Raw genomic sequence first — 18,006 nt, 5'->3', positions numbered from 1 at the left:
TTTCAGCTCTATCCCCGGACATATAGACCGCATTTTACTGTAGCTGCACTGGCAGGGACTACACAGTAGAGCGCCTAGGGCAAAACAATCATGCTAAACCGGACATTGTTAGATTTTTTTTCAGTAGTTGCACTGCCAAGGACTGAAACGTTAAGCGCCTAGGGCAAAGTAATCATGCAAAACCCATTGTTAATATTGTTAATATTCCTGTTCTGTTAAAAATAAATGTTTACATGTTTAAAACACTTACTGACTGATCCTTCCCCTGATTCTGTGTCCGGGTTAACGCCTGGGGACGGTTGGTAGGGGATCTCTGTAAGGGTGATGAAGAGATCCTGGCTGTCGGGGAAATCAGCGTTGTAAGCGCTGTCGACTGCCTTGTCCTCCTCATCTCCTTCCTCATCTTCCCTGTCCGCTAACATGTCCACGGAAGCGGCCGTCGACAATATCCCATCCTCAGAGTCCACGGTCAGTGGTGGGGTAGTGGTGGCAGCCGCACCTAAGATGGAATGCAGTGCCTCGTAGAAACGGGATGTCTGGGGCTGGGATCCGGAGCGTCCGTTTGCCTCTTTGGTCTTCTGGTAGCCTTGTCTCAGCTCCTTGATTTTCACGCGGCACTGCGTTGCATCCCAGCTGTATCCTCTCTCTGTCATGGCTTTAGAGATCTTCTTGTAGATCTTTGCATTCCGTCTTTTCGATCGCAGCTCGGAAAGCACGGACTCATCGCCCCACACAGCGATCAGATCCAAGACTTCCCGATCAGTCCATGCTGGGGCCCTCTTTCTATTCTGAGATTGCATGGCCATCTCTGCTGGAGAGCTCTGCATCGTTGCCAGTGCTGCTGAGCTCGCCACGATGTCCAAACAAGAAATGAGATTCAAACTGCCCAGACAGGAAAAGGAATTCAAATTTTCCCGGGGCTTTTCCTGTGTGGCTGGTCAGAGCATCCGAGCTCGGACTGCTGTCCAGAGCGTCAACAGAGTGGTGCACTGTGGGATAGCTCCCGGAGCTATTACCGTCGATTTCCATCCACACCTAGCCTAATTCGACATGGCCATGTCGAATTTAGCGCTACTCCCCTCGTTGGGGAGGAGTACAGAAGTCGAATTTAAGAGACCTCTATGTCGAACTAAATGGCTTCGTGGTGTGGACGGGTGCAGAGTTAATCCGATGTAACGGTGCTAAATTCGACATAAACTCCTAGTGTAGACCAGGCCTAAATCTAAAATTTGGATACTCAAAATCCCAGCTCAGCTTTGGTCTCGCTCTCTAGGAGCCTAAAGTCCCTAGGGAGCCTAAATTTCTGCTGGTAAAGTCCACTAGGCACCTAAAAATCTGCCACTGGGCATGTGCACAGCCACCTCACTCTAGACTCCTGGGCTCCTAGCTCCCACCCAAGCCCCACTGGGACTCTCATACTAGGCATTCCACAGCCTATCTTGCTTGCAGGGCCCAATCAGGTAGGTGTTCTCAGAAGCCTCCTACCAGATCGGGGCCCACACAAAACAACACTGGAGCAAGATTTTTATCCCAGTAGTTAGAGCACACACCTATGATGTGTGAAATTGGGGTTAAGTGCCCCCACTGCAGCAAAGGGATTTGAATATGGGTCTCTCCCCTGCCCTGTCAGGAATGTTCCCTAGCCATTGGGCTATGGGTATGCTGGGGTAGATTGCTCTCAGTCTCTGCTGTTGAAGCTATTGCACTGTGCATAAATACTTACATAGGCATTTCAATAGTGGCAACAAGGTGTTGGAGTCTGTGTGGCACTGTTATGTTGTCACCGAGATAACAGTCCTGCCTTAGGGAATAACCCAACTCAGAATGAAGGATTTTTCATGTATTTTTTCACACTGGTGACAAATAGTTCAGAAACCACCTAAAATATGGTTCCAAATATGTGCAGTCAATAAGCAAAGTTATTCAAAATCATATAGTATTAGCATATTAGTCAAGAAATAATAGATATGCTTAAGGAACACTTTCAGCAATTGACTGAGAGTGTGACTGCTATTAAAACCATGGACAATGGGGAAAAGGAACAAATGACCCTTTGCTTAAGGTTCTTGCATAAAAATATTATCAGAGGGAGCTTTCTTCAGTTTACAGAAATCATTGGTATGGTTGGACGAGGCAGAGCAGAAAAAATAATGACTGAGCTTGGAACCATATAGCATGATCTCAGACATCTGGGTTTGGGTTTTGGTGGAGCTTGTGCATTCAGTGGATGTTTTGCTGTAGTTCAGGCTCTCAACACAGGAAGACCCAGCTGCACAATATTTTTTGGGGGAGGGCTTTGAACAGAACCATTATTTAAATCACTGTGTAAACTCTGTGGTCAATACAGAGAGTGAGATTCCTTCCATTCATAACCTATGGGGTAAAATTGCAACCACAACAGCATTCATCTCAGCCAGAAGAATACCCTGTCTGGAACGTCATGTCGAGAGTGCTTCTGATGGTACAGCAAGTGAATGGTTCCACATATTTACTGACATTCAGTGGGATGATCAACATGATGCTGTCATTTTCCATACTTGTATCCATGTGTTCCGGCTATTTTGGAGGATATGCAGATAGAGCTCATCAAAACATTTAATCAAAATTTTGAATTTTGACCACCCTTTCCCCCCTCTACCCCCCAAAGAAAATAGAATTTGGAAAGAGAAGGCAGGGCGGGAAGTGTCATTAAACTTTTTTCTTCATTTTTCCAACCAGTTACAGAGCAGGCTAACTTTTTTTGAAATTCAAAATGTCAACATTTTTCCTTCAGATTTCAATTGAAAAAACAAACAAACAAAAGGGTATTGAGGGGAAAACATTTTGTATTATTCCCTCCTGGTCTGACCTGCTCCACATGAAAGGTTGGAATACACTAGGAGATGCATGCTTTACAGGACATAGAATTTATAATAATACTCAGATTCTTGAAGCAGTTTCTGAGAGAGAGTAGACAACAGGGCACTGCTACAGATTTATTTGCAGCCAACAACTATACTAAAACGATGGATCAGATCTTTCAAGCCTGATATCAAAATGAGGACTTAATCAACAAACTCTACAAAAGTAAAGAAATGCAAAGTGACATTAGCCTATGGTTTTATCAAGTAATAACAACACTGATAGAATGTACCATCACATCCTGTTCATCAAAATCACAGAACTGCACTATTTATTCTATTTCTGGAAGATTTCCTCATGTAGCTAAATGACGAAGTTAGAGCTTACAGTTTAAAAAAAAAGTGCCTCTGTTTTATGGGTTTGCTGCCTAAATATTTCAGCAAATTACAGTGAACTCGATCAGTTAGTTAGCCACTACTTGCCATATTTACCTAATGATAAACATCAAAACTGTTTTAGGTACCAGCAGAGAAAGAGATATTGGCAACAAAAGGAGTCCATTCCTAATAACATTACAGAAACTCTGCCTCAGCATGAAGCAGTATTTTTTTACAATATCCACATATTCCACTTTCCTCATACTTTTTCCTGTTCTAAAAACAAAATAAAACCAAAGCAAATCATTCCATTGCGCACACAGTTCTCCCCAAGTCAGAGAGAAACCACACATGACAGATGTTAGCCAATCACTCAATGCACTGTTGGAAGGTGCTCCGATACTATGGTGATGAGAGTGGTATAAGAACCTGCATAGAACAGAACAAAACTTGGGTTTATATGAAAGGTTACTGACGTCTTACAGTGGCTGAGGCCCATCTGAAGGCACTAGCTTTGAGGTTTAGCATTGAGAGTTGTCCCAAGACACTTACAAACTGATAGAAAATACAAGTGGCTACTTTGCAAAACTGCTAGGATCTCAAAAACGATTGCTGTGCAACACATTTGATATTGTGCAAGTCATTCATAAAAATGAAGCTAATTTATAATGACATTTGCATGGGTTACTTATTTACATAGTGACCCCACCCATTGCAAACTCTAACTTTGCCACTGAAAGAGCTTTTCATTTCACCTGACAAACCTTCTAGTAAATGTCCCTTGTGCAGATAGCCACCAAAGAAACACTTCTGATGTATACTATGTGTTGTGTTAATCTACACTGAATCTGGGAACTTTTTCAAGGGCAATGCATTCAAAGAGGTATATTTCTGATTTTTTAAAGCCAATATTTTACTTATTAACCAATATTGCCAAATGTTTGGTGAATGACAAAATCAGAAAGAGCACCCAAATTATCTACTGGTTGGGTCAGATGTTTAACTGATGTAAAACTTCATAGCTCCATTGATTTCAGAGGAGCTATGGTGATTTATACCAGCTGGCCCTTTAGCCATAAAAATAGATTAGCAGTGAACTTCATTTTAAAAAGATACTAAACTGATTTAAGAATAAAACAAAGTAAAATACAAATGTGCAAATTAAAACAATCCTAGATGTGCAATGATGCCCTGATCAATCTGACAAGTGAATCACTCTTACATCAATGATTAGTTACTGTTGGTATGAACAATACAGCTGTTGAAAAGCTGGACAAACCCTGCTAAATTAAAGTCACAGTTTATGTTCTCTAATAGGTCCATCTGATAAAGCAGTAAATCAATGAAAGGAAATATCCTCCCTTTCATGGGTTTATCCTGATAAAAGAGAGACTATGCCCTGTTCAAGAAGTTTCCGTTGCTAAAGAGGTTGAAGTTTGTTCCTTATTCCCAGTTCTTTATTCATGATATCAGCTCCTTATTTGTGGTTCCCAGTTCCTTTTCAAAGGCCAAAACTATATACAAATATATCAATGTAAGATTAAATTTTTAGAAATGTAATCAAATCAATATGATAAAAATGTAAATTACTAATTACTTAATTAAATAATCAAATGAGGAGCTGGGTTTTGACCAACTGTAAGTGACAAAATAAGTTTTGGGTCACCCAAGTGAAACATCCCTGCAACTACTGTGAAGGAGGTGGCACATGCCACTTGCCAACCTAAGGCTTTGTTCCTGGCAATAGGCTGCAAAATGCACCTCTGCCCCTCACAACCCCACTTTCATACATAGGGCTTGAATAGGAAGCTGGGTTTTGGGTGGCTGTATGGAACAAAATAAGTCTCAGGTCATCCCAAGTGACATCCCTGTGAGCGTCAGACTGCTGTGAAGGAGCTGGGATATGCCACTTACTGACCCAAAGTTTCATTCTTGAGCAATACACTGCCACACGTCATGCTCCCACCCCTCTTCTGTATTGTAAATAGTGATTGAATAAGGAAGTGGATTTTGACTGGCTCTATGTAACAATATAAGTATCAGGTTACTTCAGGTGACACGTCCCCACAACTATTAAATTGTCCTGATGTAGCTGAGGCATGGAAATCCCTTACTTGAAACTTTTTCTTTGCAAAAAATTGTGGTTCATGTCACCAGCCCTTCCCCTCCCCCAAACACACTTGCACCCTTTAGCAAGGTAACAGGAGCTGCAAATGGGGGTGTGATGAATATTCCCAGGATGCAACCTGAAACTGGGGTACTATTGAGCCCTGTCTCACCAGCCTGGGCTCACTCTCACACTGTGGCACTGTGACAAGCTGCAAGGCTCTCCAAGCTGGCACTCACACCAGCATTCACAAGCAGCGGCCACACCCAGCTGAGTTACTCATGAATCAACAATAGAGGCTCTAACCTATTCCCCCACAGCTCCCTAGCCTTGCACCCCTCCTACCCTGGTCAAAATCCTGACCAGTGTAAAGTAATTACCCAGCCCACCTCTCCCTCAGTGAGGAGAGGACAATGCACCAACCCTTGCTCCTGAACAGATTTCCCTTTAGCATTTTAAACAACACACAGTTTTAGGTACAAATATAGAACAGATTTATTAACTACAGAAAGATAGATTTTAAGTGATTATAAGTAATAGTGTACAGATCAAGGAAGATTACCTAAGAAATAAACAAAACTGCAGTCTAAGTCTTATACACTAGACAGGATTTGAATCAAGGCGTGTCTTACCCTGTTAGGTAGTACAAGCAAGTTACAGCTGTTACATACACAGGCAGCAATCCTTCCTTCCCGCCTGGGACCAGCACCTCCCCAGTTCAATCTTTTTTCCTAAGGAGTTTTCAGGTGTGTTGTTGTAGGGGAGTGAGGCCCAGTCATGATGTCACTTCCCCCTTTTATATCTTCTTCCAACTTGCTGGAAAAATCTTTTGCTGTGACATTAGTCAAACAGTCTCCCTTGGGTATGTGCTATCTCTGAGAGGTTTCCATTGTACACAGTTCCTGGGGTAATCCTTGTGTGTTTGTATTCTCCTCAATGGGCCATCAACGGTTGTTTGGCCTCTTTATTGTGGGTGTTTCCAACCTCACAACATGTTTCAGTGGCACATACATATCAAAACTTCATAACTTCATATACAATGCTAGCACATACAACTTAATAGAATATTAATGTTCAACAGATTAAAACTTTTTAAATGATACCTCACAAGGCATCCTTTGTACAAAACATGTCATAATTATATCACTGTGGTGAATATGGGGTGCAGAGTGTTACTCTGTGGCACAGAATGTCACAGGGGGAGGGTCAGAGGGTGAAGCTGTGGATTCTATGCTTGTGGGCAGAGGGACCTGGTGAGTGTTTTCTTTGTTCTATAGGTTATTTGTTCTCCATGAGGGTTGTGTGGCTGGGCTATGGGCCCCTGAACTGGCCAGGTGAGACAGGTCTGTCTGTGTCTCAGAGAAGGCCTTGACACTGAGACCCTTGGGGCTTTGAACAGAATCAGTGTTTGAAGTCTGTGAGTGGTTATTCCCTCCCTGTTTGCAAGGGTGGGAACTGAACACTGAGACTTAAGGCTAGTCTACACTTGAAACGTTACAGCGGCACCGCTGCAGCACTTCAGTATAGACACTACCCATGCTGAGGGGAGCAGTTCTCCCATCAGCATAGATAATCCACCTCCTCCAGAGGTAGTAGTTAGGTTAATGGAAGAATTCTTCTGTCGACCTGCTGCTGTCTACACTGGGATTTGGGTTGACTTAACTATGTCACTGAGGGGGTGTGGATTTTTCACACCCCTGAGCGATGTAGCTATGCAGATGTAAGCTCCCAGTGTGGACCAGCCCTAAGTATATAAGTCAGTTGCCAGGTGTCACAGGGTGCTTCTTCAGCTACCCAGTGTGCCGCACTGCTTAGCCAGTGTCCCTTGTCTCACAGTCATAAACATGCCCAGGCTCTTTCCCTTTCACCACATGCACTTTTATTCCACAATTCTTTTGCCAATAGAACATGACACAGGCATATTGCCACAGCGGCTTTCCACACAGCTTTTCTCCTTCATGCTGCTCACCTTCAAAGCTCCTTCCCCCTCTGCTTCCGTTTCTCATGCTTATATCCTCCCAATTACTGCCAGTTGTATCAGTGGCCTAGTAATTACCACCCAGCTGCTTGTAACTCCCAAAAGAAAAGTGGTTAACAGCTTCCAGCTGAGCCTGCAGCCTTTTCCGTGATTGGGGTTCTCTGTCACATCAGGTAAACTGGAGTGGCAATCTGGGTGAATTTTGGTGGGAGTTTAGAGAGGGAGTGTGATTCCTGTTTTAGGTATGACCAGGTAGCAGATGTGGAGAGGGAGAGAACAACTGCTGTGATATGCCTTGATTGTGCAACCTTTTCCTTTCTGCCAGAAGATAGAATAGATTTCTGGTGTATGATATGCAAGCTGGTGACCATAGTGGAAGAGAAGATAAGTGATCTGAAAGCATAAGTTGTAACATGATGCAGCATCCAAGAAAATGAAGACTTCTTGGGCAACCAGTTTTGGAAATCATTGTCACAGACAGCATAAGGGGAAGGACTGGAAATAAGGGAATTGGAGAGAGTAGAAACCAAAGAAGAGCACAATTTGTGACCAAGAGGGGTGTGATGGTACTTATCCCTCACTGAACAGAGAAGGGTTAACCCTGCACTGTGGGCTGAAGAAGCCTTGCCCCCTCACCCCTGCTGGTCATGCTTCAACCGGAGCATCAGTATAAAAGAGAGCAGCTCAGTTCAGTCAGGGCAGACTGCCCAGAAGGAAGGAGACACGTTGCCAACTCCAGCTCGGGAGCTGCTGAAGCCCGAGGCACCAACACCCAGGCAGATACCTGGGTACTTAAGGATGCACAAGAGAGATCGGAGTTACCAGGAGCTACACAGGCCGTGGAAACTGGAGACCCTGGAGACTCCCAGACCACTGCATTGGGAGACAGGGTACAAAGTAGCCCAGGGGGGCACTACACTGATCTGGTTGTAGAACTCAGCAATAAGTCACTGTGTTTTGGTTGGATCCCTGCTTACCCAGTGGTGAGTACACTCGCCACTGACAGGGCCCTGGGCTGGGATCTGGTGGAATAGGGAGGGCCTGTGTCTCCCTATCCTGGCCACCACTGCCCATTCCTGGGTGGCAGCCCACCTCCCCAGCGGGGCTGTAGGCCACGCAGCCCTGTGAGGAGGGGCAACCATATTGACTCTGGCTGCTAGGGCACATGGCCCTGTGAAGAAGGGCAACCATATTGACTCTGGCCATTGGGCCACACAGCCCTGAGGGAGAGGGCACTTATACTGTCTCTGGCCATTAGGCCACACAGCCTTGAGGTAGCAAGTAGCGCTATTGACTCTGGCCATTAGGCCACACAGCCCGGAGGGAGAGGGTAGCTATATTGGCTCCAGCCACTAGGCCAGGCTGCCCTGAGGTTAAGGGTGGTAAGGTGGACTTAGCCGTGGGGCTGCAATGCCTTTGCCCCACCCAAGAGGGGGACAGAGTGTACTCGCCCCGCAACATGGGGAAAGAAAGCAAGGATGCATTCAACTGAACTGGAAGTGTCACAACATTTTCAGATACTCAGAACTACAGAAGAACCTGTCACTGGAGGAATGGACCAGAAAGCTACACAGGACATACCTGATGAGTCTCTTTGCGGTATGAAAAAAGCAGCAACCAAGAGAGGTTCTTCAACCATCCTGAGAATGCAAACAACCATCACTGGCAACTACGTATTAAGAAGAGCTGACAGAGAATTCAGCAAGGAACAACAGCATGATGTGCTCTGTCCCTGGAGAGAAGATATGAGATGTAACTCCAGGATTAGGCAGTTTTCTGACATATCTTCACTGATGATGATACACATTGGAATCAGTGGCACTGTATTACATAGAACTACACAGACTATAGAAGACCTCAGGCATTTTGAAAGGGAGCAGAAGGAAAGGAAAGTCCAAGTGATCTTCTCAGAGATCCTACCAGCCCAATGAGTGAGAGAAGGCAGAAAATATTGGAGGTGAACTATTGGCTATGTCAGTGGTTTTCAAACTTATTTGATCACACCCCCTTCTTTGTGTCTGTAGTAATCTACACCTTCTTCTCCCGCCACACAAGTACATATGCTGATAAAAAAGATCAACATGCGACTCTCACTAAATATTGATTCAAACAGAGCCAGCAATCCACTGTAAAAAGAGCAAAAGCAAAACTGCGATTGTGGTTGATGCTTGCAATTTAAATGTGCACACCACATCGTAGCAAACGGATTAACGTATAGATGGCAATGACTTTGTATAATGCTATGCAAGCTTAACAGAAATCCGTCAAAATGCACAGTGCCATCTGAGGCCCTGATATGTCTGGAGGAATCAGCTTTGCTAGTTATTCATTGCTGTTGGTAAAATGTGCACAGTATGTTTTTTTCCCTCCCCTAAGGCTTCTCACGCCACCCCACAATACATCCCATGGCCCCCAGTTTGAGAACCTCTGGGCTATATGACTGATGTGAGGCTGAAGGTTTTGGTTTTGTGGAACATTGGGGATGCAGAAGTGATAGCTGACTGTAGCATTGGTAAGCCCAAGGGAAGATACAGTTCTATTTTGCTGAATAACAGCTCCTCATAGAGTCCTTTCTGCTTTGGGTAAGGATGGATCACACCTTTTTTGGAACATAAACGTTCTATTTCCGATCCCCATCCAAATATTAGGTCTGAGTTGTAGCGGTCCTGCATTGGGAAGCCTGAACCTGCCCCTGTGCTATGTTAGATGATCCAGCAATGGGAGGGATGTTCGGAAGTGGTTGAACTGAGAGCTTCAGTAGATCTGTAGACCAGAAATATCTTGGCAAGTTGGGTGCAATCAGGATGACTCGAGCTCTGTTTTAGCAGATCTTCCTTAGAACTTGTGGTATCAATGGAATGGGAGGGAAGGCATATCCCAGGTGACCCTTACATGACATCAAGGAAGGCATTTCCCATTGAGCCCTTGCCCAAGGCTGCTCTGGAGCAGTACCAAGGAAGTTACCTGTTTGCCCACAAAGCGAAAAGGTCCCAGGCTGGTGTTCCCCATTGGGTGAAGACTTCATCAAGAATCCAATTGTGAATCTCCTATTTGTAATTTGCGGGGAAATGTCTACTCAGGCTGTTCGCTAGCAAGTTTTGCACTCCTGGTAAGTATGATGCTGATAGGGTTATCGGAGGGCTGATGCACCAGTTCCACAGGGTGGCTGCTTCATTGCACAGAGGGCAAGACTTCATTGTTTGTTTATATAAAATATCATTGTCATGTCATCCAACATTATTTGGACATGTCTGGATTGGGTGAGCAGGAGGAAGGTGTTGCAGGCTCAATGGACCAGCCTGTGTTCTAGTCAATTGATATTCATCCTGGACTCCTGCAGGGTCCAGATGCCTTGTGCCATATGGTCACCCATGTGAGCACCCCAACCCAAGAGGGAGGCATCAGTAACAATGGTTGCCTCAGGAGTCAATGGAAGAAAAGGAATCCCCACCCAACCTTCTCTCATTTTTGTCCACCAGACGAGAGTCCAACACCTAGGATGGAATTGTCACCTTGCCATTATCTGGTTAGTAAATGGAGAGAATCCAGGTTTGTAGGCAACAATGATGAAGCCTGGTGAATGGCATCATGTGTGCATGAGGCCATGTGGCTGAGAAAGGAAAGGCAAATTCTGACATCCTGCATCAGATAGTGACTAAGGCTAGGTCTACACTGGGGGGGGGGATCGATTTAAGATACGCAAATTCAGCTACGCAAATAGCGTAGCTGAATTCGACGTATCGGAGCCGACTTACCCCGCTGTGAGGATGGCGGCAAATCGACCGCCGCAGCTCCCCCGTCAACGGCGCTTACTCCTACCTGCGCTGGTGGAGTACGCGCGTCGATTCGGGGATCGATTGTCGCGTCTCAACGAGACGCGATAATTCGATCCTCGAGAGATCGATTTCTACCCGCCGATCCAGGAGGGTAGTGATGTATGAAAGTGCTCTTAGCCTAAAACCTCTTAAGAGGTAGATATACTCTTGCTGCGGTTGAGTCCAATGTTGCCACTGTAAAGTTTATGTACCTCTTGGGGATCAATGTGAATTTTTTGTAGTTGACAAAAGGGAAGACAAAAGGCTGAGCAGAACACAGGTTGCCTGCTGAACTTCTTCATACGAGTTGCCTGTCAGAAGCCAATCATTGAGATATGGGAAGACTGTAAATTCCACTTTTCTCATCTGAGCTGCCACCACTGAAAAAACCTTTGTAAAGGCCCTAGATGCTGTAGCGAGTCCAAAGGGGAGATGGTAATGGATCTTGACCAAAGAGGGTCCCAAGGAACCTCCTGTGCACTGGGCAAATGTCTATGGGAAAGTATGAGTCTTTCATGTTGAGAGCTGCGAACCATGTGCCCTTCTCTTAAGAGGGATTATTGATGCTAAGGAGATCAAGCGGAATTTTAGTTTTCAGATTAACATGTTCAGTTGTTGCAGATAGAGAATTGCCCTCAACCCCCAATTCTCTTTGGGGATCAAGAAGTAAGGGGAATAGAATCCCTTCCCTTATGCCGTGGCAGAATCTTTTCTATAAGTCCCCTGTTGTAGAATCGCCTTGTGAGAGTGGCCCCCGAAAAGGAACTGGAAAGGGGGTTTGTGGGTAGGGGTTGCCAGAAACTTGGTCAGATATCTGCCATAAATAACTTCTAGTACCCATTTGTCTGCAGTTATAGTGCTCCAGTTTTTGGCAAATTGGATAAGGTGACCTCCAAATATCTGAGAAGGGGAATGAAGAGGCACCAATAAAAGGATGTGGGTCTTGACAGTCCAATCAAAAGAAACTCTTTCCTTGGGGGTTAGAGTATGATGTGGCAGTGGATGTTGCAGAGGCTGGGTTCCTGGATCTATAAATCATCTGTCTCTTACATGGTGGCTACTAAGGATGCTGGTGATAAAAAGGCTGAGGAGGCAGTCTTGCCCTATACCCCTGTCCATGGTGTTTTCTCTTAGGGGTAGGAGTATAGGTACCCAGCGAAGAAAGCATTCTCCTTCAGTCCTTGAGGGAGTGGACAGACTCATCTGTCTTCTCATGGAAAAGGCTGATCATATCAAAGTGTAGATTTTTGGATAGTACTCTGCACTTCTCTAGGGAAACCTGAGGATTGCAACCGCGAGTCTCTCCTCATAACAGCAAAGATGATGAAATTGCTCCTGGAAGTGGCAGATGCAGCTCATCTTCCTCCTCTGAATATTCCACTGCATCCAGTTGTGGATGGCAAGGCAATGGCAAAAAAGGACACATGGACCAATCCTGGGTGTCTAGGGTAGGGCCCCCATCGTCCCCAATATAGCCAGTAGGATGGATCAACCAGTGGAGGAGGTTATACCCCATGGCATAGGGGTCTCTTGGCCAATCGTGTCTGGTCTGAGTCCAGAAGCCTGATCTTGTAAGGGCTTCTGTCCCATGCTACCTCCACCCAGTGCCACAGAGATTCCTCAGGGCCTCTGGCTCCTGCAAAGAGAAAGGTGGATCTTGTACTACCGGCAGAATCGATACCTGTGCTTTGAGGCTGGCAAGTGGGATGGGAGAATGACTCTGCCTCATCAGGATAGTCTCTTCCGCTGGTGTAATAATGTCCCAGCATAGAGACAGACCCAATAGGAGGAGTGAATGCAAATAGGGGATAACAAAGTTGTCCTCTGAGGAGATGTAGGTCTCAGACTGCCCTGGGGTATGAGGCACATTTGTTGGCAGAGCCAGAGCTTCCCTGGTCACCATGGAGGTTCCCTCCAGGGCTGTGTTGCTACCGGTACCACACTGGCTTTAGGAGTGAATGGGAGCACAAGGAGCTGTTTATCCTGAGCCTTCACCATCAGAGCTGATGTCAGAACCATACCTTTGCATGCCTCCTTCTCCTGGTGAGAAGATTTACTCGGGCCTAAGTCCTTAGCATCCATGCTCACTGGTTTTGTCAATTTCGATGGGGTCAGGGAGGGATCTTTTCTCCTTGGGGCAGTTTTAGATGAAGATGGCTTGTCCTTATGTCTATGAGAGTGTCCTTTGCTGTCATGTGAGACCTTCTCCTTAGTCTCTGTTCCCAAGCTCTAGGGTTGCCAACTTTCAAATCGCACAAAACCGAACACCCTAGCCCCACCCAGGGCCGACGAGAGGGGAGGGGAAGCCGGTACAAATTACCGGGGCCCGACGGTCCGGAAGGGAGCCTGGGCCCAGCTTCCCCCCACCTCTTGTCGGCCCTGTTTAGCCGATCCGCCCCTGCTGCGGGGCCCAAAAATTTTTTTTCACCGGGGCCCGAACCCGCTCTCGGCGGCCCTGGCCCCACCCCTGCCCTGAGGCCCCGCCCCTGCCCCTTCCCTGAGGCCCCACACCTGCTCACTATATTCCCCCTCCCTCAGTGGCTCGCTCTCTCCCCACCCTCACTCACTTTCACTTGGCTGGGGCAGGGAATTGGGGTGAGGGAGGAGGTGAGGGCTCCAGCTGGGAGTGCAGGTTCTGGGATGGGGATGAGGGGGTTGGGGTGCAGGAGGGGGCTCCAGGCTAGGGCTGAGGGATTCGGAGTGCTGGAGGGGGCTGCGGGTTGGGGTGCAGGAGGGGGTATGAGCTCTGGGCTGGGGATGCAGGCTCTGGGGTGGGACTGGGAATGGGGTTTGGGGTGCAGGAGGGGGCTGTGGGTTGAGGCAGGGGGTTGCGGTGCAGGAGGGAGTACGGACTCTGGGCTGGGGATGCGGGCAATGAGGTGGGGCTGGGGATGAGGGGTTTGGGGTGCAGGAGGGGCTCAGGGCTGGGGTAGGGGTTTGGGGCACAAGCTCACCTTGGGCGGCTCCCAGTTAGTGGCACAGCAGGGCTAAGGCAGGCTCCCTGCCTGTCCTGGCTCCACGCTGCGCCCTGGAAGCAGCCAGCAGGTACAGCTCCTAGGCGGTGGGGCCAGGAGGTTCCATGTGCTTCTCTCACCTGCATACATGCCCCCACCCCCCGTGGTTCCCAGCAAATGGGAGTGCAGAGCCAGTGCTTGGGGCGGGGGCAGCCCCATGGCACCTCCCCCTAGAAGTCGGACCTGCTGGCCACTTCCGGGGTACAGCGCGGTGCCAGGACAGACAGGGACTACCTTGCCTTAGCCCTGCACCACCGCTGACCGGACTGTTAACGGCCTGGTCGGCGGTGTTGACCAGAGATGCCAGGGTCTCTTTTCGACCAGGCATTCCGGTCAAAAACTGGCAACCCTACCAAGCTCATGGTAGGAGGTCACTTGTTTAGATTGATGTATTGGGGGAGAACTGAGCCTAGCTCTGATTGGGGTCTCATTGCCTTCGCCATCAGATATTTTCTAAGTCTCAGTTTCCAACCCTCAGGAGTTCTGGGGGGAAAAGAGTGGCAAATGCTGCACTTGGCAAAGATGTGAACCTCACTCAGGCAGTAGGGAGCAGTGTTGATGTTGGTTGCTCAAAGAAAAGGAGTGAGGACAGGAAATAGTTTTTGGACCCTGAACACAAGAACCGTCATACTGCATCAGACCAATGGTTCACCTAGATCAGTATCCTGTCTTCCAACAGTGGCCAATGCCAGATGCTTCAAAGGGAATTAACAGAACAGGGCACTCATCAACTGATCCATCTCCTGTCATCCTGTCCCAGCTTCTGGCAATCACAGGCTTAGCAACACACAGCGCATGGGGTTGCATCCTTGACCATCTTGGCTAATAGCTGATGATGGACCTATCCTCCATGAACTTATCTAATTCTTTTTTGAACCCAGTTATAGTTTTGGCCTACACAACATCCCCTGGCAACAAGTTCCACAGGTAGACTGTGCATTGTGTGAAGAAGTACTTTTATTTTGTTTGTTTTAACCCTGCTGCCAATTAGTTTCATTGGGTGACCACTGCTTCTTGTGTTATGTGAAGGGGTAAATAACATTTCCCTATTCTCTTTCTCCACACCATTCATGGTTTTATAGACCTCTATCATATCCCCCCTAAGTCTTCTCTTTTCCAAGCTGAACAGTCACAGTCTTTTTAATCATATGGAAGCTGTTCCATATCCCTAATCATTTTTTTTGCCCTTCTCTGTACCTTTTCCATTTATAATATATCTTTTTTGAGATGGGGCAACCAGAACTGCACACAGAATTCAAGGTATGGGCGTACCATGGCTTTATATAGTGGCATTATGACATTTACTGTCTTATTATCTATCCCTTTCCTAATATTCATAGAACATGAGGTTGATGAACTACTTTCCAGCCCATCAGCAGACCCTAAGAACTTGCACCCAAGAGTCCTAAAAGAGTCAGCTAAAGAGAGCTCTGTCCTACAGAAATTTCCAGAAAACAGTACATAAAGGTTGTGCCAATATTCAGAGAGTGTAAGCAGTATGATGTGTGTAACTATAGGCCAGTTCCTATACTTGAGATCAATTCCAGGCAAAAAAATGAAAAAGCAGATATGGGATTCAATTGCTATAGAATTAAAGAATAGGAATATAATTAATTCCAGTCAAATGGTTTTATGGAAAACTGATCAAACAAACCTGATTTCATTCTTTGGTGACACTACAAGTTTGGCTGATAACGTAAGAGTTTGCAGGCACAATGCGGTCTCCTTTGGTTAAAGTTGCACATCCACAATTAGCCACTTGGATCCATACAAGAGGAGTATTCTTGTATTCCTCTTTGATGCTGAATTCTCCCATAGCAGCAGCTGCAAGTAATGCTTTCTGCCTTCTCTGGTTGATTAGGAGATGCCATACCAATCTAGTGAACAAGGACATGGCTTCAGTTATTCAGGCCTTCATTGCTTCTCAGTGGGACTATAGCAATGCAATATACCTGGGCATGAAGCTTTTAGCATTTAGGAAACTCCATAAGAGTGCTGTGTATCTCCTCAGCAACACAAGCTACTCCAAACACATCAAACCTATCCTCCACTCTCTATACTGCTTCACGTGGAATTTCAAATCAAGTTCAAGGTCTCAGTCCTTATTTTCAAGGCACTCAATGGCCTGAGCCCAGGATATCTTTTTAAAAAAATAAAATAAAATAAAAGGTCCTAAGCTCCGGAACGAATTCCATGGTCAATATCACTGCTTCTCAGGCACAATGGAACGCTCTAGGACAGTGGTTCCCAAACTGGGGTTCGCAAAATGTTACAGGGGCTTCTCGGGAAAAAATTCCCTAATGGCGGACAGAGCTGTGCCTAGGGACACAGCCCGGAGCCCCTGGACTTCCAAGAGCTAAGCAGATCAAAGCAAGCATATCGATCACACTGAGATTTAAACTTTAAGACTCCTTATAAGAAATGCAAAGGGAGGTGGATATTTTTTGCTGTTTTTAAAATTAAATAGGCAGGTAGTGTTGTTCTTAAAATTATTATGAAGAACAAGTTTAAGCTTTGTTGTAATGTGCATTGTTTGCCTGGACTGTTCAAGACCTGAATGCTTGTGTAGGAGGAACTCTGAGTTGGCTTCTTAAATCCCTTCATGCTGTTTCACGTCTGATACTCCTTGATGAAGCCTACAAGCCTTTTATTATAACAGGCTTATTCAAAGTGATACAAGTGACAAAAGTGAGATCTTGAAAGAGTGCTGCCGTTTTCATAATGTAATCAAAATACTGTTATGATAAATAATAATTAATAATACATAGTGTGTAATCAGCATGTCCTAAAAACCAATTTTATATTTCCAAGATCACTGCTTTTCTAATTTATACTCAGCTAAAGGAGAAAATCCCTGGAAATATTCATTTTTAGGAGGGGGTTTGCGAGACTTGACATTTTAGTGAAAGGGGTTCATGGGTTGTTAAAGTTTGGGAACCACTGCTCTAGCATAAGGGTGTGACGCTCTGTACCTCGGGGGAACACCTAGCACGCCCATGTTCATCCTTGTAAAATGATTGTGTGGTATCCAATGCAAAGTTTGTCATGTCAGGTGTCTTCGGAAGGCTCATGATGCACTGAGCATCATTGTTACAGTAATGTTATAGGTTATCATTTCATGTATGTAGTTATGAGGCTGAAAATGTATCCTCACGGCTTAAAATAAGCCCAGGAAAAAACTCTCCAAGAGCAGAGAGGCAGTTCACACCTCATCAGGGCAGGTATGGGACAAACCCAGCCCAGCCTCACAGGAACAAAGGGCACTGGCCTAGGCAGCAACAAAAGAATCTCTTAGACTCTCGAGGGAGTCACCCCCCTTCCTTTGGTCAGTTTGGAACTGCGATGAGGTAATGCTCACCTGACTCTGAAGGGCGGGGGGCAAAGCCAAGAGGGAAGAAAGGACATGATAAAAGGGAGAGACATTTGCCGTGCTCTCTCTCTCTTCCACCTACATCTACAGGCACCACACCAAGCGACTGAAGCGCTGATCAAAGGGGAGAGCCTGGCTGAAGAGCAACCAGCCAGCCTGTGATGAGAAGCATCTAAGTTTGTAAGGGCATTAAAAGTGTTAAGATCAGCTTAGAATGCGTATTGCTTTTATTTCATTTGACCAAATCTGACTTGTTGTGCTTTGACTTATAATCACTTAAAATCTATCTTTGTAGTTAATAAATTTGTTTGTTTATTCTACCTGAAGCGATGTGTTTGGTTTAAAGCGTGTCAGAGGCTCCCCTTGGGATAACAAGCCTGGTACACATCAATTTCTTTGTTAAATTGACGAACTCATATAAGCTTGCAGCGTCTAGTGGGCATAACTGGACACTGCAAGACGAAGCAGCTTACATGCGAAAGGCTGTGCGTGAACAGCCCAGGA

Source organism: Emys orbicularis, chromosome 3 (assembly GCF_028017835.1).
Source record: "Emys orbicularis isolate rEmyOrb1 chromosome 3, rEmyOrb1.hap1, whole genome shotgun sequence".
In the NCBI taxonomy this organism is placed as follows: Eukaryota; Metazoa; Chordata; order Testudines; family Emydidae; genus Emys; species Emys orbicularis.
This window is presented reverse-complemented; position numbering follows the sequence as displayed.